Source organism: Scomber japonicus, chromosome 1 (assembly GCF_027409825.1).
Source record: "Scomber japonicus isolate fScoJap1 chromosome 1, fScoJap1.pri, whole genome shotgun sequence".
NCBI lineage: Eukaryota > Metazoa > Chordata > Actinopteri > Scombriformes > Scombridae > Scomber > Scomber japonicus.
Window position 1 is genome coordinate 25,265,217 of NC_070578.1, and position 22,779 is coordinate 25,287,995.

A 22,779-nucleotide genomic window follows, 5' to 3' on the forward strand; every position below is an offset into this window, starting at 1 on the left:
GTGGAGAAATTCCTTATTTTGTGAATGGCCTGTGATCCCTGCCCTGTCTCTAGGGCGGGTGATCTGATAAACTGATCCTTTGGCATGCTGCTGGACAGTGAAGGCAAGAATGGCAACCATGGCTGGTATCTGCAGGCCGAGTCAGGGGGCAGGCTAATCTTAGACTCTTCTATATTCTCGACCGCTACCTATTTAACTTTTGTAGCCATCTTCATCCACACACTTGTTGGTGTTTACATTCACATTCCAGGAGTGTATGTCATCCACAGAAATTTATCTTGATTGCTGTTTAGAGTACTGTAATACTTTATGCAAATACTGTATGAGCCCTCAAATGTCCACTGGCATAGCACACATTCTGCATTGTGTCTAAACCCTCAAAATCAATAACAGCTGCATCCCAGTTGCATGTTCATACATAGCTATTCTTAAGTTTGCCTGATTCATGGACACTTTGGCTCACATGACCACCATCTTCTTACTTTGGACAAGGTGTGGTCCAGTGAGCTTCAGTTCAAGTCCATCAAACGTAAAGATACACTGAACAACTTTTTTCCACTACGCCATGCTTTATTTACCAAACTAAGAATAGGAAATTTAATTAAACAATGGATTAATGTGTTAAGGTTAACTGCAGACTGACTTTGAAAGTAGTTCTTGCAATCAATAAATATGAAGAGATTGAAAGGATTTGAGATTATTGGGTTCTTTTTGGAACAAAATTGTTTTAAGGAATACAGAATTTGCTGCTTTGTACTGGAAGTTTCAGTCCTTATACTAACTGATGCTATGGGACAAGATCATAGACAAAGCAAGGTGTGAAATCACCATCTGGTTTGCATCGGGCCCGTTTGAAGCCCTGAGTTGCAGCTAATGGTCGGAACCATCTTTTTCCATTTGGAGTCAGGACCCTCCAAATAAAGAATGTCTGGAGGAAACACTGGCTTACTGGAAACATTGAGTGATGCACACTTGGGCTAATGTTGGTTAAGTAAATTGTGCTAACAGGGCAGGTATAGGAGTCAATCTGAGGCAATGAGGTTCTAGGAGTAAATCTGGAATTTTATAAAAAACGAATGAAGAAAGACAAAACAAAACCAGAAAGACCGCCTGATGCTCTCTGATAATACCCCAATTAAAGAAAAATTGTTTGGTGAACAAAAAACACATCTGACACCAGTTTTCGACAATATGAAATATTTTATGGTCAGAAAAACCTCCAGATAACAAGTGATATGTCATTTCAGTTCCTTTCAACACTACATGATTTTCTTGCCCTGTCTCTGCAGTCCAAACCTTAGATGACACTCTGTTTTTCTACTGTCTCCACTCAATATCTGCCACTTTTACAATGTTTTTACCAGACCAAGCTGCAGTAACACTGAAGTGTCATGTTACCAATTAGACCAATGAGTACCGTTCCTGGTAGACTGAGTGATGACACCACACACAGATTAACTGTTTTAGAAGCTTTTCCCAGATGCGTTTACAGCTTGGCCTTTGACCTTAGGCCCTCACAGAAGTATGGACAGCTTGTTTGGCGTTGATATGCCCTCACAACAGGAATCGTTGAGCAATCAGAGGCTAAAGAGTGTTTGAGAAAGCTTGATTTTACCTCCTTGATGCTGGTATTTGAGAGCAAAATTATACTGTAACACTGTAATTAGTATTCTGGGTCATTTGAACTTTAAATCAAGAGGTAATGCACTAATTCACCATCTGTATCATATTAAATTAACTTAGCTTGAAAGTAAACATTAAATAATCAATTTCAGTTTTAGATTCATTTTCACATATGGATTATTAAGAAAGGCTAGATATGTAGGCATAGAGAGTGAGAAAAGAGACAAGATGTGTAAAGGTTGCATATCATCTAGTTTCAGAGTGTAGTAAACACACATTAGCATTCACCACATTTTGATAACCATGAAATAACTTTCCAATTTTTGCCACCGCTGAAAATGCATTACATCTTGGACATTCATTCACAAAGCCATTGGGGCGGTCCACCTTCCAAATATTGCTACTGGTACAAATGCATTACTTCTTGGACACACATTCACAAGCCGCTGGGGCTGTCCATCCTGCCATGCCTATAAACTACCCTAGTTTTAGTGTATTTTAATGCGTCAATGCAAATGCCTGTCACATGTTGCAAACCATTAACATTCAGTGATATGTTGGTTGTTTTTACAAGGTTACAGCAATGACATGGAGTATGTTAACACATCAGCAGAAATGGAGGAATGTAACTGTAAGAGTCCACATCAGTTTGTCCGGTTTAAGTGGTACTTTTAACAAAAAGTGTTATATATTGCCCCCCTAAGAGAGTCCACTGTAATTGTGTAAAGGAGTATGTGTCTGTTCAGTTCTCTATTAAATGTCTAGAGGCACAGAGTATCCTTCAAGAAAAGTCTATGCAGCTGAGACGTTATGCCCACAGCATGCCTGACATAGGGCGAGAGGTCACACAGGTGTCCCTCTGGTCACTTCTGTTACTGATTCTCAGACCAGTCACTTAGTAACACTTTTGGTCCCACAACCTTACTCTTTGCTAAGTCATGACTGCCTGGCATGGGCATGGACACCCTATTTTTGGTGCCACTACAAGTGTGTATCCCCCTTGGAGCAGATGTCTGAGCTTCAAGAATGCTGAGCAAGGTTATAACATTAAACTAAGACTAAAAGTAGGACTGTGTATATCAGCATAAAACACTACGTTACTGACAAAGTGGGGATTTAAAAAAAAAGATTTTATAGTATTAATATTCTTTCAATCTTTCTTTCAAAAAGACATCAATAAAATGACACAATGAGCTGATGAAGTGTCCAACTACGATAGTACAGTATAAGAGTCATATTATTTGTGGCAAACAGCTACACCAGACACATTCTTTTCAGTAGATTAGCCTGAAAAAAGTAACTAACTAACTAACCCTAACCCACAATCATTTTAAACATTATTTCACCAAACAATTGAAAATCAAAATCAAAACTGTGCAGTGCCATAATAAAAACCTGATTGAAAGATCATTTTTGTGGTAATTAATAATCCTTTACACCCTTTACACCCATACATGGGAAATTCCGAAATTCATGTATTCTTAAGTGGTTTAAAGTGCCACAAAAACATAATAGCATGGCTACTGTTTCAACTGCAAAATCAACTGTTACCATTTGGTCATCCCTGTCTCAATCTGTAAAAAAGAATGAAACTGAAACAAACTAAGAAAGAGAAAAGGAAATTGACTTCACTATTCAGTCAACTAATTTTTATGATCTGGTAGTTTTCTCTCAACCTTTTGCTCCCTCTGAAACTCTAGTCAGTGTACAACAGCCTGCAGGTATCCTCACCCAGCAGGACCTGTGATTCAGTCTCTAAATCCTCTGACTGATTGTTTCCGATGAGTGAGACCTCGGTGCCAGCTGGCTGCTGCTATAGACCCTTGATTTGTACCCGATTTCATGGTCCAAGAGAGGCCCACTCCTATTTCCACAAGAGGGATTACAGAGCGGGACAAATGGCATCACGTATGCATCTGGTAACAGCTGTGACTGCTGCCCACTCTGTACCACAACATTCACCAGTGGGCCTCAATTTCGCCTGGTTTAAAACAACACCAGTTTTCTGAAAATTAAAAGAGTGCATTGAAGCACAACTGAAAGCTATCAGGTGACACTGATGAAAACCTTCGGATTAGACTGACAGCTGTTGATTGTTGAAGTCATTTCATTCTGATGATTTTGTAGAATTCATGACAAATTTACACCTGTTTTACACATGAATCAAATACTAGAATACACGTCTTGCCCCAAAATGCATATAAAACACTGGAGAAGCTTAGTATACTGAGGATCTCATAAAAGATATTTCTCACACGTAAACACAACTTTAACATATAGTAACTTGTCCTTTTACACCACACAGGAAAGACAGGCACTCAAAACACTCTGTAAAATTATCATTAAAAGATTACATCAACATAAATGTTTTAGATACAACAACACAAATGTGCCAAAACATTCACGATATCTTAAACCACTCTTACAGTATAATCCACTTCTGTGCTGTTAATCTGTATGCTCAGTATGTTCCGAACACTCGTTGTTTCTCCAAATGAGCTAAAAGCATTACTTCAGTGATGCATGATTGCTTCCTAATTGCTCTGAATCTTTGCTGGAAGTTAGCTTATGTAGTAATTTATTGGTGAATTGATGATGTTGTTGATGTTTGGTAATACTGAAGATAAGAATCAACTGTGGAGAAGTGGATTAAACTGTAGAAGTGATTTGAAAGCCATTTTGATGCTTTTTTGCCATGACTGTGGGAAATCATTGGCGCACAGAGGGGGGCAAAATGTTGCTGTGACAAAATGTGACACCATCCACCAAGGTGCTGTGTTGGCCAGTCACATACATGCAAGCGCATATTCCTGGTGGATTACTTTGTAACCTGAACAGTATTGCTGCTGTTTACCTTGTGGATAATGAAAGATAAAATAATTCCTGCTGTTATACCTTTCCAGATATGTAGAATCCTGTCTCTGACTATTAAAAATATCTGTGCCACAGTGTGTTAACATCTGATAAGCCTTCAAATTAATGGATGTCTTACTGGTACATGAAGCATGCCAACACCAAACACAGCCACCTTAGTTGTTTTAATGTCAGGCTGTTTTTGGTCTGAGTCTCCTCTAACTGCTATGAATCTTTTCAGATCCACCTTTACAGCCTACAGTGAGTCATACTCAAAAGAAAGATTTCCTTAAAATGGAGATTGTTTCTATTTAATCAAAGTCACTTTTCATGTTCTCTTGGACTTGTAACTCCTCTGGCATTTGAAGGTGCAATTTAACTCCTCATTGAATAAATCGACCTTCTGTTAAATTCAAGTACTTGCCAAACAAGCTCACACAATGCCGATTAACCCTACCACCACCAGATAAATCTCTTTTCTGGAGTATAGCGTTTTTAAATCTGGTGTTTGGTATGACATTCCTGCACCAGCACACTGCAAGTGATCAACCAGCAGTGATTGATTTCCCTCACATTTGGGCGTGCTGACCTATTCCGGGTTCCTATGATGGGTGCTTGTATTTTCGTCAGACCACATGGCATACTGGTTGTACATGGCAAAAACTAATCATTGTATGACCGTTAAGTTGTCACTTTATAGGATTTTAGTATTTTTTAAGGTAAGAAAGAAACTATTAAGATTCCCATACACATGAATGTATAATATCCACATACGGCACCACCACTAAATGCCCAATGCAATTTTGCCTAGTGGCCACTCATGGTATTGCAGCAAAAAATTCCCTCTGTGGCCCAAAAAGCATTTTCCATAGAAAATCCCATAGACCATCAATGTAAAAGAGACATCTATTAAACTGTTGACAGCACACTTCAAACTGCAAATAAGATCAATTATGACTTATTATATTATGACATTTTGATGTATGGATTTTTAACTTTGTTACACTTTCCCTGAGCTGAGAAAAGCAATTTAAAACTCTGTGATGTCATCTGGGGGCCAGCGGGAGAAACACTGCTGCATATATTCAGTGGGCCACAAACCCCCAAAAGTATCCAGATCTTTTTATACATACGTGGTCATATAGCATGTGTCGAGGGTGTTTTTGTAATAAGTCTCACTGCCAGGAGGACAAGACAAAAGTTCTGCACTGCGGGTTTTAGTAGTTCACTATTATCTTCATCAAGCCTGAGGACTAGGATCCTGCATTAGTGGATTCTGCACTTTAAAGGTCATGCTTCAGTGTTTACAAGTCTTTCAAATCATTCACAGGCTCATTTTGGCATTTTTATATAGGTCATAGATAGAAATACGACTGAGGTACTGAGGATTTGATGGAAATATTTTTTGTGTAACGCCACTAGGGGTTAGGCCTCACTGTGACAAACTGGTTTTACTTGCGGCTCTGTCAGTGATCTATCATCACCATGTTCAAACGAGACAACATGTATTTTCAGTGATTTTCTCAACAATCAATTAGCCATGGAATATGAAACTGAAACATAAAAAGGACATAAATTCCCCATAAAGACTTTCAACCACAAAGTGCAGAAACTCTTGAAAACAATAATGTCAGAGACCGTCTTCTGATTGACAAGATTACCATATAATATTAAATATACATCAGTTATACAGAATCTAAAACATATACAATTAATCACAAAGTAAATGCAACACTTCTCTGAATAATCACTGGAGGCCAACTATATCACCCCTCCAACCTGGGCTCCATTACTTCTCCAAACAGAAAAAGACTGATGATGGTTGGAAGTGCTGTTAGTAATATATCAGTTTATATTGTCATCCATTTTAGATCTCATAATGGCGTCTGCTGACAGGGGCTACTAATGATGCCCTCAGCCCTCTGCACACATCTGGAGTCTCGTCCTCAAAACACTTCATCATTCTCTTTCCAACCGGGATGAATTGTTTGGATCGTCCTCAACCTCTGATTGCAGAGCAAGTGTAGTGCCTCTATCGATGAAAATCAGTTGATGTTTGGTTGAAGGCATCACAAACATAAACTGTATATATGAAGAGAAGGGCAGCTAAAGGCCATTCACTGAACAAGATCAGAGGTAGAAAGAAAAACAAAAGTCCCAAGCTAAAATTTGGAGGTAGACTGAATCTATGTAGAATCAGACCACAGGGGGAGATAGAGGGGGGCAGTGTCACATGCTATCACACATCTCAGTGCAACTGGAGTCCCTCAACAGCAACTGATCTATGGGCTCAATTACTTGTTATTGACATTTTTTTGCAACCAGAAAGCGGAGAAGGATGAAGCTCTGGTACCATGTGCTATAACTATTTTGTAGGCTTAAAAGTTCAAACATATCAACATCTACAAACCTGCCACCAGCAATCAAGAAACATGCAAAGAAAAAAGTATTTCAAGTCTTTTTTTAATCTACATATAATAGACATAAGAATCAATCAACACATTTAGCTAATTTGAGTCAATATTAAAATTAAGGGGAGGTGGTTTTTCTTACCTGACAAAGCAGAGTACTCAGCACACATGCCACCAACATCCGTACTGCCATCCTCCAGAACCTGCACTCAGAAACTCAGTGTTAACAGACCTCTGATGACTATGAGATCTGAGGTTCCTCCACTAAGAACTAGGCTCCTGAGAGGCTCCACTGGGCCAAACTCTACAACCCTGAAACCTGTCCCCCTCTTTCCTTCTTGCTTTCTCTCTCTCTCCTCTGGTAGCCTTAAGTCTCACAGTCTCTCTCTCTCTCTCTCTCTCTCTCTCTGTTTCTCCCTCTTTCCCTCTCCCAGCGTCTGTCTCTCACAGCTCCTCCCTGGCCATAGCTGGGGTATGTCTCACAGTGGTGGGGTAGGGGTTAGAATTTCAGCAGCGGCCCTCCCATGTACCCCAGCACATGTGCTGTCACTCACAATCCCAATGTGAGAGAGACAGAGAGAGAGGGGGATAGAGAGAGAGAGATGAGGAGAGAAGTGGGGCAGCTGCTGGTGGTGTAGACAGAAACACTGACTTCACGAGCAAACTTTATTCATATGGCACTTTTCAAAACAATAATGCCTTATAGAAAGAGACAAAAGACGAGGAGACAAAAAGGAAAGAAACCCAAGGCAATATCTGAAAGAAACTAGGAAATGTTAAACTATTTTTTCAACGAAATGCTACTGAAAATGTGAGAAAGTGTGTTTAAAAAGGCATTTTACAAATTTGGCTTCTCCAAGTCTCTGATAGAAGTGATTCCAAATCTAAGGAGATATGATTGCACCGCTACGGCGCAATGTGGAGTCACCTTCAACAAAATCAGCTCATGAAGTCATTGCTCATGGACTTTGTGTCAATAAAACGTTCAGTCACAGCACAATAGCATTCAGCAGCTGAGTCTTATAAATGGCTCTTGTGTCTATCAACACACAACTATTTTCCTCCTTGCTAACACACCAAAGACATAACTTTCTCTAAATGTTGATGTTAGAGTTAGATGAGAAGATAAATACCATTCTACCAGCTACTGCAGCTATATGACACCAGTAGGCATCTGAGGTCCTTGGACGAGGGTTTGTTGGTTGTCCCTCACTCCAGGCACAAGACAAAAGGACACTGTGCTTTTGAAGTTGTGTCTCCAGTCCTAAACTTTAGAAGTCTCTCTCATTGGACTTGACACATGGACACCTTTAAAAGGTCCTTTAAAAGCAGCTCAAGACCTGTTTGTTTAGACTTGCTTTTTTTTAATTTTGTTTCGCGCCTTGTGTATTTAGCTGAATGTCTACATTTAGTGTCTGTTGCTATTGTGTTTTTATTGTGAAGCGATTTGCGACGTCTGCTCTTAAAATATAAATAAACGTGGCATTATTATTACTCTCAAATCTGTCTCTTTAGTGTGAGGCTTCAGCCAGCAACCAGTTAGACATACTGTAAACAGGAGGAAAAAGCTACCTTGGCTTTTGGCCAATGGTCATAAAAATCTGGCAACCAGCACCTCTAAAAGTTCACTAATTTAATTGTTACTATTTCCTGGCCAGTCTTTAAACTAAGCTAAGCCAAGCTAACCAGCTGGACGAGTATATAGTTTCTCATTTATCTATCTTGCAAAAAAACAAAAACTTTTACAACTTTAGGTTATTTCCAGTTTTTAGTTTAACAGTATTATGTTACCTTTAACTTGCCTAACTGAACAATATGTTAACTAGCTGCTTATTTGTGTGTTATTAACCATTTATTTACCGTTTATATACTGCGCATAACACTATGGTTAATGAGGACATTTATTGACATAGTGCATTCCCTAGCCTTTATACATAACCCCAATCCTCACCCTAAACTGAACCTAATCTAAATTCTAACCTTCACCCTAAAAAAGTCTGAAGCCTTAAACAGCCATTTGAAAGTGAGGACTGGCCAACATGTCCTCACTTTACTAAAACATCCTTCCCAGGTATAAAACTCAAATTGGATCTCACAATGACAGCCATACAAGTACAAACACACACAGACATGCACATACTTTACAGAGGCCACACCTGATAGCGTCACACACTCTTCTTCTAGTCTGGATCAACCTTCATGTATTGAGGTCGCATACGTAACCTCCCTGTCCAGTGCAGTTCATGTTGTGCCCTTGCACATACGCAACATTCAGCTTGAACCCTTTGATCTTCTGCTATTTTGAATACTCTGTCAAAGCAGATGATGAAGATATATGGTGTTCTATGGTTGATGTCAAAAAGAGACTGTCATGTCTATGATGAGCAGAATTTGCTGAAACACTGCCAGGAATGACTGATGAAGAGTTTTGGGGCAGCAACCTCCACTGTGACACCTTAGAGGGCGAAGTTGTTGCCTTGTTGTGTACACATTTTCAAAGTAGACAGGAAAGATGTGTTTTGGATTATGAAACAGATAGAAGGGGAGAGTATGGAGTCCAGATCTCCTCAAAACCTCTTTCGACACCCTCTCAGCAAGTCAGCTCACAGGTCAAAGGTTGATACGGATCTTTAGAAAGTAAACAGCTTCGGATCGCAGTAGCTTCCCTTTTCTCCACAGAGACACACGTTAACTCGTAGAACAGACATCTATTCATGTTGAAACTCCAACAACATTAAAGTATTACACACATATACAAGGAATCAAACACACAAATGAATCTCTATGAATTACAAATCTGTGGTTATACAGGACAGAGAGATTTTGACAATACAGTCCAGAAACTCTCATGTTAGAAAAAGAGCAGTGAAATAATTGAACGTGTTGGCAGGCTGACTGTGCGTGCAGAGTGGTTGTCTGCATGTGTTCGTGTGTGTGTGTGGGAGACAGTTCTGGTATAAAGGGGTGATTTTACAGCACCTGTCTCTGTCATGTCAGACAGAGGCAGTTGGTAGGAGCCGTCCTGATGTTTTTCCTCCTTCTCCCCCGCACACCCTGCCCTGACAACTGGCTCTTATACCACAGTGCATGCTGACATTTAGTGTGCTGCTGGTGGTGTATATAGCGAGCCCATCAAGTAGTTCAGACCAATGTTCTGTGTGTTTCTTTTGACTTCTCAAATCTCAAGAACAGTTGGTTTTAAACAGGACCAAGTCAGAGTTGATGCTTGAAAGTTTGAAAATTGAAGCAATTACTAAAACCAAAAACAGTTTCTACAGATTCAGAGAAAGCACTCTGCTGCCCACTTTTGGCAGTGATAACTGCTCACATCAACTCAGACAGACTGACCGCAGCTTGCAATTTTTCTACAATTACACAGCAACCTATTTTACCTATACTATATTTTAAAAGATTTTTCTGTTTCACTTAATTAATTTTAAAATATTCCCTTGACATCATTTGCATTTGGGGGAGTCATGTCATTATTCAAACCTGCAAATATATATTTTTGGCCTTTTGAGGGAAGCAGAACAAGCTGCATACACAACATTGAAATACTGTCACCTTATGAAGTTGACATGGGTAATGTGTTATCAAGCAGTTGCACATTTACACATCCAGTGCACTTAATTATTTAACTCCATTTATTTGGAATTGTGTTTCTAGCTGCCTAAAGAATAATCCAATATTCACTCTCCTTTTAGCAGATATACAAGTGTGGTGAGAGTAAATTAAAACAGTAGAAATGCATCAAAAATATGATCTGAATGAGGCTAAAAGTATCTGCTTGCGTGATAATACTCTCAGGGTTCATCATCTGAACCATTGTTAACATTGTTAATCAGTGACCATATTTGTATTTGTATATTAGTATCCCTAGCTGATCTATAGGAAAGGTTGTGAAACAAAAACATTTTGCTTGTATAAAATGTTTTTAATTACTTAAACCTGGATTGCTGTGTTGAACTGCATTGAGCTTTTCATACTTGAGCAAAAAACTAAAGATTAGGACTCGTCTATTACAAATTAAGCTGGTAACTAATTGTGTTCCTCAGTGGACAGTTCAAAGAAATTGCAGCTATAGCATACAAACTTAAGTATTTCACTTTGGCAAAAGAAGATCATACATACATTTATGAATATATACAATTCACATTAACTTCAGACGTAAAATCATATGGGAAAGCCATGAAGATGACTTGAAAAAACTGAATTTTTGCACTGCACCAAACTTACATCAGTTTTGAATTAGTGAAGACTCAGTCAGTAACCCTAACCCAGCAGAACACAGTGAATAGAGATCACAAGTCTCAAAAGCTCGTTAGAGAAGGGTCCCACTGAGGCGATAATAGCAAAGAGGACTTGTGCTCTTGAAGCTTTAGTCAGCTCACTACCCAATATTTTTCTGAACGCATATGTCGCTTGAATCCCCACTGATCAGGAAATAAGAAACCCAACTTGCTGTCTGGCTCACCAGGCAGACAGTAACACTATTAATGATGAATATTGGAGGGAAGCAGAGGAAACCTCTTGGTTTTGCTGAGATGGGGGGTGGAACACTAGTGACAGGGCTGAAATTGATGATGTTTGCATTATTTTCTGTCTAAATGTCATGTGCTCATCAATATACATTTTAATAAAAGTAAGGAATAATATGATGTAACCTAAGAGGAAAAATGTTCATTAACCGCACTCCATGTCGGAAGCTTTTTTGCTTTCTACTTTGCTTTCTAAATATTTCTTTCAGCACACAGATCATCTTTTTAAGGATTGATCACATTTTCACAAATGTGGCCCTTATCTCTCTTAACTGATGCTATTAGTCATCTTCCGCTAATAATTCATTTATCCAGTAGATCCTTTCTTTTAAAGTTTTTTTTTTTTTTTTTTTTTTTTTTTTAACTTTGTGGCTTCTTCAGCTGGTGTTGCTTGACCTTTATACAGGAGCATATTAACACCATATATTTGCTTTGATCACTCATTAGGTTAGATTTGTTAAGCTAGTCTTCTATTTATGTTCAATAAGAACATAAATGGGAAAACCCCTTCTACAAGACAGCTAATGCAAGTTGACTTATTCCTTTCTTTACAGGGTTAGGGTTATTACAAGATTTATATTTGCCTGCTTGCCTCTTTGACAGAAAATCAATTTTAAGACCAACAAAGTATTACAGGCTCCATAGCAAGTGGCTAATTAGGCCAAAGCTACAAACCCCTTTTGAAGTGCATTGCAAAGCACTGATATGATTTCTGCATACTACAGTATAATGTAGAAGTTATTCTATATTATACCACCATCAGTGAGAGTTACTGATGTGCTGTTCAAATATTTTGCAAAAAAATTGTTTCCAAAAATCAATTCCATGAACATAAAACATAAAATGCTACACAATATTAATAATGCCTTATCACATCATGCTATTGTTTTCTCAAATTAGATCACTTACATTACAATATACTGAATTGTTATTGTTTAGCAAAACCACCTTAAGATTGTATTTTGACTCATCAGAAATGAAGCAACTGATTATATTATATTTGGTTTTGATGGCAATATGTTTCACTTTTTGTTCCACTTTTGTAAATGTTGTGATTTTGTACTCCTGCAGAGGGCAGTGTTAGACCATCGTAGCACAAAGCTTGAAAGGACAGGAGAAGAAATACGGTAGAAAACTTGTGAGATTTGAGGGTTTGTCTAATAAGAGATCCTGGTGAAGAATAGAACAAATAATGACCCTGAGGATGTAGGGAAAAATATCAAAGAGGCAGACAGTAGACATTGACTTACAATGCAACATCCAGACAATAAAGTGCAAGCTGCTAATAAAAAATAACAGAATACCAAAGACACAAAAGCCTTGAAATGGAAATGCAACAACTCGCTCCACCACCACAACACTGAACAAATACTATATTGTATAAATATAATATGTATGCATTAAAGTCAGCTTGTCGCCTTGTTTACCATAATGTCTGCCTTTAAAGAAGATATGTTTTTGCTTTCATCTTATGAAATCTGCACTTTCTTTGTTTGTCAGTGCAGACAAACAACAGTGACTCAAACACTTGCAAAGGCACAATGTAACATTTCCGTAGGCAACAGTGGAGGGGTGAGTGTGTGAGAGTGGGAGGTGGTTGGGTTACCGCAGCTCAGACTTCACCCCAGTCAGCCTCCACCAGGGTGGGTTGCCAATTAGAGCCAACACATATGACACACTTGACTCCCCGCTTGAACCATGGCTGAAGATAATAGGCCTCTTCCTGCAGCTCAATCGATGACATACTGTCCCAGGGTGGATGTCTGCCTCAGTACACACAGACACACATGCAACACACATGCAAACACTCTTTCTTTCGCTACCTCTTATCTGTCAGAGAGTAAAATGTCAGCTTTCTGTTTCTTGTGCAGAAATATACAAGCAGCACACATTCACACAAATGGCTTTCTGCTCTCTTCCTTTATCCCCATTTTTCAAACAATAAACAACTTCCAACTAGAAAAATGAATCTTATTCTTATACATTGAAAAATAATTTAACAAACGATTGCGAAAAATCTCGATGAACAGTGAAGTTATGTTTATATGTATATACCTAATCTATCAGCTGAGTGTGTTCATATATCTGGCAAACCCCACAGGAGGCGTCTGGGTTGTGTGAGGGCACCTAAGTCATAGGGATTACAGACATTACGGTAATGGATATCTGCTGCATACAGTAATAGGCAGACAGCTTGCATGAACTTGCTCTCAGTAGTCAGGTCTCGACATTGTTGTTCCTGACTTGCATCTTGATACGGTTGTTAGACCTCGGCTATCAATGCGGCTGGGTCATAGCTGGCTAAGCGAAAGCATAAACATTGCATCAATGCAAATTCACAAAGCTCTGTGTGATGCATACCCACCCGTGTAATATCATACCCTTCTGTTCTGAGCTTCAGTTTCTCTAGAAAAATGTTTCTGTTTGTCTGTGTGGTTTTGTGGGTATGTGTGTTTGTGTGTGTGTGTGTGTGTGTGTGTCTGTGTGTGTGTACAAGTACGAGAATTTGGGAGTCACTGCTGCTGGAAGAGGAGGTAGAGGAGGGATGGGAAGAGCAGAGGAAGGCCTCTGTGTAGCCTTTGGGGGGGGGTTTAGGGTTGTGGAGAGGGTTGAGGGTTTTTTTGTGGGGGGTTGGGGTGTATTTGACAGTTGTGTGCATGCATGAGCCTAATCTGCCTCCATCAGCTGTCTGAGTCGGGGATGTCAGGGCTATAGGCTCCTGGTCCTCTCTTCTTCTCTTTCTCTCTTCGCTGGCAATGTCATGTTGTCAGCCCACATATGCTCGTCTGCAGTGGAGAGGGGTGGGGGATGGGGGCAGTGGTGGTGGTGGGCTGGACGGGTGGAGGAGACATAGGCACACGGGCAGCCTCCGTCTTTTTCCTGTCGCTGTCGACACTTGTCTTCTTGCTTGTGTGACGCCAATGTTGTTCCCCTTTAACCCCTTCAGCTCCCTCTTCTCTCTCTCTCAATGCACATATGTCTCCCAACATTTAACTGAATTGAGAATTACACTCACAGGGCTTTTTACTTGTAGCGTGAGTTTCCCTCCCTTCCACTCTCTGTTCACATATCACAAATGATTTAATTTGGGCAGCAGGGTGATGTATGGAATACATAGACTGTCCTTTGGAGGGTGCTGAAAAGTGAGCATTTCACAATGAGAAAATGATGGTTGTGGTAGGCCATGGTGCTCACATCAAAAACAAAACAAAATAAACAACAAAATGTCACTTAGCAACCATGTGCTACGATTTGAGCCACAGAGATAAGCATCCTAAATTCCCCAAAAGTAAATATCAGAAAGCCACTCTTCACTGTTCTTAAGGTATTTCCAGAATACTTTAAAGACCCCTTTAACCATTTGGATAAAAAGATATCCAGTTTCTCCATCATAGAAAAGATTTATATCCTGTTATCCCAAGTTGTGCTTTAAAACACTTATCTTTTTCTGAATCCAAACAAAGATGGTAGCCACAAATCACATATTTCTTCTCAATTTGTACACCATGAACCAACATTTTCTTTTTATGCTATTATTAGATTTATTGGTATATATGAAACTTGTTCCCAATATTTTACAATTGCCTTCATTTGTAAAAAGACTAGGACATGCTGTACATATACATCATTTTCAGCTACCTGATTTAAATACAGCACACATTATGTAAAAAGATGTTGCCATTGAATATTAACACCACAAACAAAATTGGCAAAAATCTCAGAGACAAATCTCTGCAACACCTGAACAATTCAAACCAAAACTATCCATTTTGCAAAATACCACTGGGTGATTGAGAAAGGATGTTTTTTATGATTTTAGCGAACCAGCCCCTTTGCAATTCGGATGTAGTTAAGTGGTATAATCCAGTCTGCATTGTCTTTAATGAAATGTTAATTTTTCTGCCTTTTTGTGCCATTTTAATTTTTTTATGTAACTGTGCTACTTTTGTAGCTTTGCATAAAATATTTTATTACTATGATGTGCTTTAAAATCTGAACACTGACCACAGATGAAAAGATAAAATTTGCACTGTCCCTGACAAAAAAAAAAGAATAAAAAAAGATAAAAACTAATAAAACAGCTTCACTGAATCATCTCTCTTCTCTGTGGAAGTCTCTCATCTTTCCTCTTCTCCAAATGAAAAACCAGTGGGCTCATGTGTCCTGAGCAATGAGGGGACCACACACCAAAGACAGCAGTCAAGCGTTTATATCTATATGGGTAACAGCACTCTCGCCCCAGTGACCTGCTCCTGGCACCTGCCACAGGGGGCCTTGAGTTTACCTGTCAATCAAACTGAGATGCACCCCTCTGCCCCTCTTCCTCCACTGCCTTTCCCATCTTAGGACACACATGCAAGTCTTGGGTAACTCATTACATCCGAACCCCCTATCTCCACCTCCCTTTTCACACAAAGATGATATCTCTATATGTGCCCAGCAGAGTGTAGGCCTTCCACCCCCTGTCTCAGCATGCATGTTGCATGTTAAACATGAATTCAATGCACTGTACAGTATGTCTGCATGAATGGATGACTGCTCTGTAGCTCATTCAGGTACAGGCTGCCATTGTGGTTCATTATTTCTTGTCTGTAGTGTATTAATACAAGGCGGCTTTAACCAAGAACAGGTCAAGTCTCACATTTGTGTTATAGAGTGTTTTGTGTAATTTTAAGTGCTCTGTTCAGAAACTAGTTAAATTCCAGGATCAGGACTTGGGGGTATTTTTAATTAATGATAATATTCAGCCCTGGCAATAATATGTATGATTCATAAAATGTGATCAATGACATGAAGCTTTTATGAGCATCTTCTGTGCACTTCCATTAAATTTTCATACCCACACCTGCACACACACACACACACACACACACACACACACACACACACACACACACACACACACAGAAAACATAAATGCGCTCAATGAAAACCCACTCTCCGTCACACACAACACAAACGCACACACACTCACACACACCCCTCCTGGCTATGAGTACCCTTGCCCCGAGTGCTCCCATGCTGCAGTCTCCATAGCAGGCAGGGAGACTGTCTGAGTGTTTTATGTTTGCTGTAACACAGAGCCATCACTGTCAGAGCCATTGATTTGTCAACAACATAGTGATACACTGTAGATGGATAATGGCCCATCTTGTGCACAGTTGCCACATTTTTCTGGACAGCGAAGGAGCATCTGTTGTTGTTGTTGTTATTTTTTTCCCTCTTTCCTTCCTCCTCCTTCCTAAAACCTCCCTCTCCCCACCCACAAACACACATCCGTGCAGTTTGAAAACAATAAAATAAAAGCAATGTGTCTTGTTCAGCTACTGAATAGCTGTCTGGTTTGTGTCTCCTGAGGTGGTTGCACATCAGTGGCTAGCCCATCTATCAGACCATTGCATGGCCCTCAAACCTTCAGGTATAAAGATGATAAATACCCCATCTCAAGAAAAGGGCAAACAGAGAGATGGATGGATATAGAAGGAGAAAGACAGTTACAGATATTGAAATGGAGTGATTGAGGGACAAAAAGCAGGGGAACTGAAGGAGAGAAATGAAGAGAAATTCAAGATGAAAGAAACTGGAGAAAAAAAAGAAAAAAAACCCCAGAAAGAACAAGACAGAGAAAGTCAAACTAAAATGTCCTTTAAGCGCACCTGGCTCCCTTCGCTCTTCCCCCAGCCTTCCGCTGTTTGATTAAACAGTACTTTCCCCCTATTCCCCCTTATCTGGGCTGTCGCTGCATGAAGGAGCTATCTGCTGTGTGACTGGCAGACTACTGCCTGCTGCCCCTGATAGCATTCCACTTTGGTTAGGTAAATAGGAACTTAACTGAACTGAGACAATTTAAACAGTCTAAATGTAAGGAGATTAAAACTGGCCAAACAGTGGCTGAGCATAGGCATGCATCACCGCTGTAGTTTTGCACTGCTGCAAGAATCAGAGACACACATGTAGTACTGTGCACGGCGCGCACATATTCCACAAAGTCAAACAGAAAGACATGAGCATCAGAGACGCACAGAGAGCGAGAGGACAGATAGAAGCAGCCTTTAGTTGTTTTTGATGCCTTGGTGCCCTCTGACCTACAAAATCACTGTCTGTGCTTGCAAAATCTACACACAAAATAGACACACACACACACACACACACACACACACACACACACACACACACACACACACACACACACACACACACACACACACACACACACACACACACACACACACACACACACACACAATGGCATGAGGCAGGCAAGCAGGATGGACCTGGGGACAAGTTTCCGCCTGGACGCCCTCATATCCAAGCCAGTCCTGCCCTGCTCTGCCCACAGGCCTTTCCAGACTGGCCAGTCGAGTGAGCGACCTACCCTGACTCTAACACTGTGTGGCAGGGGGACCTAGAGACAGATGTTCCCTGCCACTGGCATGGTGCTGAAGAGGAGTTGTTATCCCGTACGAACACAGTATATGTGTCTATGAAAAAAAAGAGGGAGACAAAAAGAGAAACTGAATGCTTGAATGGCAATGTTGGGAGGAGGAAGGAGGAGCAGGGGTGGGTGGTGGTGGGGTTGTAAAAGGAGAAATAAATCAAGTCAAAGCAATTTGTGGCAATGGCTGCTGCAGTGTCATTAGGAATCCCGTCACGCAGCAGCTCCTATGAGCAGTCAGCAGACTCAGGTTGACAGCAGGCCAAAGAGGAATTTTAATTTTTTCCCCTGTCTCACAGCTCCCACCTCAGCTCCATTTCCTAACTACAGTACAAGCCCACACTGCCAATAATAACCTCCAAACTCGTCCTTCACCCTACTGCCCCTTCCAGTATTAAACCCACTTGCAATTCCATAATACTCCATCACTGAGAAAAATATTGTTAAATACTTATAACAGTCTATAACTTTTGCAGAATTTTGTCAAAAGTGAAAATCCAGACGGAGGAATAATTCATCATGTTTTCAGTCCAGCTTCTGGATTAATAATTGTCAATATACTGGATAATTCACATCACCCAATATAATAATATAACATGTTGTAACAGAAATAAATATTTGTTGTTTTCATTCCACAAATAATTTGTATAAACGGTTTAATTTATAGTTTTTATATTCTGAATGTACCTCAGTCAGTTCCATCTACCTCTGCTTCAGTGCACTAAATCAAAAAGTGAAGTGCTTCCAACATTTCAAAAATAGTTTCTGACAAGTTGAACATATTCTGTTCAACTGCGTAATGTTTACAAGGTGTTATAACAATATGACAAACCAATGTGTTGGAAAAATTAACTGAGGAAGTTACATTTCTGCGTTTGTGAAAGAGCCAAAATTGCAATGATTATGGTTGACACAGTTCTGTCACAATCACAATTAGTAAGTAAAATAAACTGTCCTTTAATCCAAACTCTCTCTCTCTCTCTTTAACACACACACACACACACACACACACAGAAATACCTTAGCAACAACCTTAGCAACTAAGACTACAGAAGGGACACATCAGCAGGGTAGAAAAAAGCGTTTCTAAATGTTCATGTTTGGAACTTAAACATCAATTACTACAATGTTGGATATACATCTGACATCAGTTTATACATAACATAAAATCAGCTAAAACATAATATGTTCCCTTAAAAAATTGTGCTTGGGATTGTATCTCTACACCAGCATTGTGCCAGACAGAGTTATGCAGATATGGTAAGGATCTGTGTATAACACAGAACCAACAGATCCAAATTGTGTTAAATTGTGTCTCACATTGTGTATCCAGTGTTGTGAGAAGAGGAGTATGTGGTATTAACACAATAACCCGAGCAGAGCAGTGCAGGGTAATGCTGCACATTTCTCCTCTCAGCTGCCACTTTAATGAGCAGACAAAATGGCCACCGTTGAATAATTAATATGCGGGTCCATTAACAAGGCATTAGAATGCATTCTATCTCTTATTGATTTTTTTCTGTCTTTTTTTTTGTTTTTTTGTTGAAAACTTTTACTCCATCCACTCTGCGTCCGGCTATGGAGAGAGTGAAATATGGCTGCTGCTGTTTAAATGTCAGCTTTGTAATTACACATGGAGCCACGAGCTGGGCAATCCCATGGCCTGAGGGCCTCTGATTTATGGTCAGGCTCTGATGGCAACAGCATAGACACATACAGACAAAATGCATTCACACATAAAACATCCTTTCCTGCTCTCTCTCTCTCTCTCTCTCTCTCTCTCTCTCTCTCTCTCTCTCTCTCTCTCTCTCTCTCTCTCTCTCTCACACACACACAACCACACACACAACCTAAACTCAGATTGCACACCTTTTTATTTGCTTTATAGATATTGTCCATTATGTTTATGCTTTTGAACACTAAGCACTTTGAGTTTTGGTTTGCAAATGTGAAGTGCTTTATAAATAAAATGTATTATTAATATTATTATTATTATTATTATTGTTATTACACAATAGCCAGTACAGTTATGTTAACACTTAGGGCCTTCTTTACTAAGATCCCAAATAGTGGGTACCAAATTGCGTGCACAGTGCAATAGATTTCGTTTGTGTGTGTTTTGCGGGTGATCTACTAAGAATAACTGTGTAAATGACAACAGGTGTAACAGGGTGGAGACAGCAGTATTTAAATGAGGGTTTTGCGTCTTTATGGAGGGTTTGGACGAGCAGAAAGCTGCAAGCGCAAAATGAAATGTGATCAGGTTCTAGTGGAAGAGGTTAACAAATATATTGAGTTATAACAAAAACAAATATTACCAGAAAAACCCACATATGGGAGAGTATTTGTGACAAAGTCAATTCTGTTAGTAAAACCAAAAATATTCCACTCTAAAATGATTAATACATTCTGTCATTGTGCGTCCTTCTCCTCCTCTCCACAGTGAAAATAGTCATCTGTGGACAGTGCGCAGCCGGTTAATACCTGCCCTTCAAAGGTTTTATTTATAGACAAAGTTAGCATAAAAAAAACCTTCAGGTTTGGTAAATTACAATGTGTGTGCTGAATAACATATTTGCATTTTCTCCTCCCTGTATTTTGCACACTGGGGTTGAAACGCCCCATATTACATATTCATTATGGCAAACGTACTAAATGGACAGCATGTATTATCTTACACAGTTGCAAGACGCAAACCTCAGTGCGCTGCGTTAGTAGATCAGCTTGCACATTTTTTGCGAGTGATGTCAAGTTTGCACACGTTTTTACACACAGACCTTTAGTAAATCAGGCCCTTAATGCTTAAAAAGTTAAATACGTATTTTTTCTTAAAATAATTGTAACCACATATTGTTTGCACACTGTTGGTGGTGAAACAATTGTTTAATATTAGTTTCAAACACCTTTGATAACCCATTAATTGTATACTGGGTAAGTAATTCCTTAGGTAACAACACTCTGTGAGTCACTTGGTGGTTTGAGCTAAACAGTATCATCAACATGCTAACATGCTAAGAATAGCTGAGGCTGAGGACAAATTGAAATTTTGGCGATGGTAGTGCTATATAAAAAGTCAGGGGATCATCATATTTATTACAATTGATAGTTGTTATGATAGTTCAGTCTGAACCAACATGGTGGACTGACAGATCAACACTAAGCATCCTGAGCAGACTGATGAGACAATGAGATCCAGGAAGTCCAGTTGGAGTAACAGATCCGTCAGACAGCAAAATACTGCACAGACAGGATTTTACAACTCTGGAAAGTTATCAAGGCTGCAATTATTTTATCTTTTGTCACAGTTATAGGGAGTTAAATGGTAAAGATTCAGTTCCAGCTTCTCAAATGTGAGATGGTGCTGTTTTTCTCAGTTTAAATCAGTGTCTTTTTGTCTTGGAGTGAACTATTTTCTGTCATTTCACAGACTAAATGATTAATTGATTCATCTCAAAGTAATCAACAGTTTAATCAATGATGAAAATAACTGTGCAGCCCTACACACCTTTATCTTTGCGATTCTATCGATTCAGTGACAATCTTCTTCAGTGTAACCTCGTCCCTTTTTTCCCCCTCCAACAGCTTTTTGCTCAGCGGTCTAACACATTCTAGTGGCATGTGGGACACCCTGGTTCAATACACCCTCCCTTACGCACTCCGCCCATCAGTCAGATTCTAGGCATACCTGCTGGGAAAACCAATCTATATCTGGACGAATGCAGGAGGAGAGGCGAGGCCAGATCAATGTACAGATATTGATACACGCAGCCATGCAAGGAGAGTACAGTCCTTCTGAAGTCATTCTCTATATCACCGAAAAGATTAGGAATCTAGATGAACTGCTGAGTAAGGTGTGTGTGTGTGTGTGTGTGTGTGTGTGCAGATGGCAAAAGAGACACTGTAACACACTGGCAGATACTACAGATAGAGCAGGGAGAAGGCAGAGAGAAAGGAGAGAGTGGAGATGCGTAGTAGAGACACAGATTACCACCACAGAGCTCAGTAATGGTGTGAGGGGAGCACGTCAATAATAAATACCTCCCATTACACCACATTGGACCGCTGCAGCAGCCTGTACAGCACGACCCCTGCTGACTCCCTGATCTATCTCAAATTACACTGATGCTCTCACACTGAGCTTCTGTGAAATACAGCACACTGACTACATCAAACACAGACAGCTATACAGCGTGGCTATGGTAAGATACATGCATAAAATCACACATGTGACTCTAACGCTGAATTCGTTTTCCAGCACAGGACTGAGGTTGAGCGTCAAGGTTTGACAATTCCCTGTTGGGGTCGTGATTTTTTTTTTAAGGCTCTCTCTCCCCTTCCTCCCTCTCTTCAAAGAGACGTGGCTTGACATCCAGGTGTTTTATAGTATTTGTGGCTCTGATCATCCATCAAGCCGATCGATCACTCTCCCAGCAGCTTTTATTAATGATCTTGTCAGCCAGCCTGCTCCTGGGTGCAGCCGCTTGTCCAGAATGATAGATCATTAGCTAGTCTGCCTGCTATTTATTCTCTCATGACCTTGTCTCTCTCCATTGTTGAGTGGGCCGAGTTATGAGAGCTAGAACATGATAATTCACTATTGATTCTGCCCTCCTCCCACCCAAAAAAGAAAAGTTTTGTTAGCTGTGTTTCAACTGCAAACACACCGAAGTGATTCAGTGAGCTATCTGTCCACTTTTAAAAAACAAACAAAAACAAAAAAACCTGCTGTGGAACATCACAGGAAATGAGACAAACATAATTAAACGATAGCAATGTGAGACAGAGAGCAAAAGAAAAAGGAAAAGAGAGTGATAGAAAGAGAGGAAAAAGGTCAACGAGGAAAAGAGGCAAAAAGAGTCAGCAGGAGTTTCACAGAAAATATGCCTGAGGCTGAACCAGTGAGGTGTAAGCAGCTTTA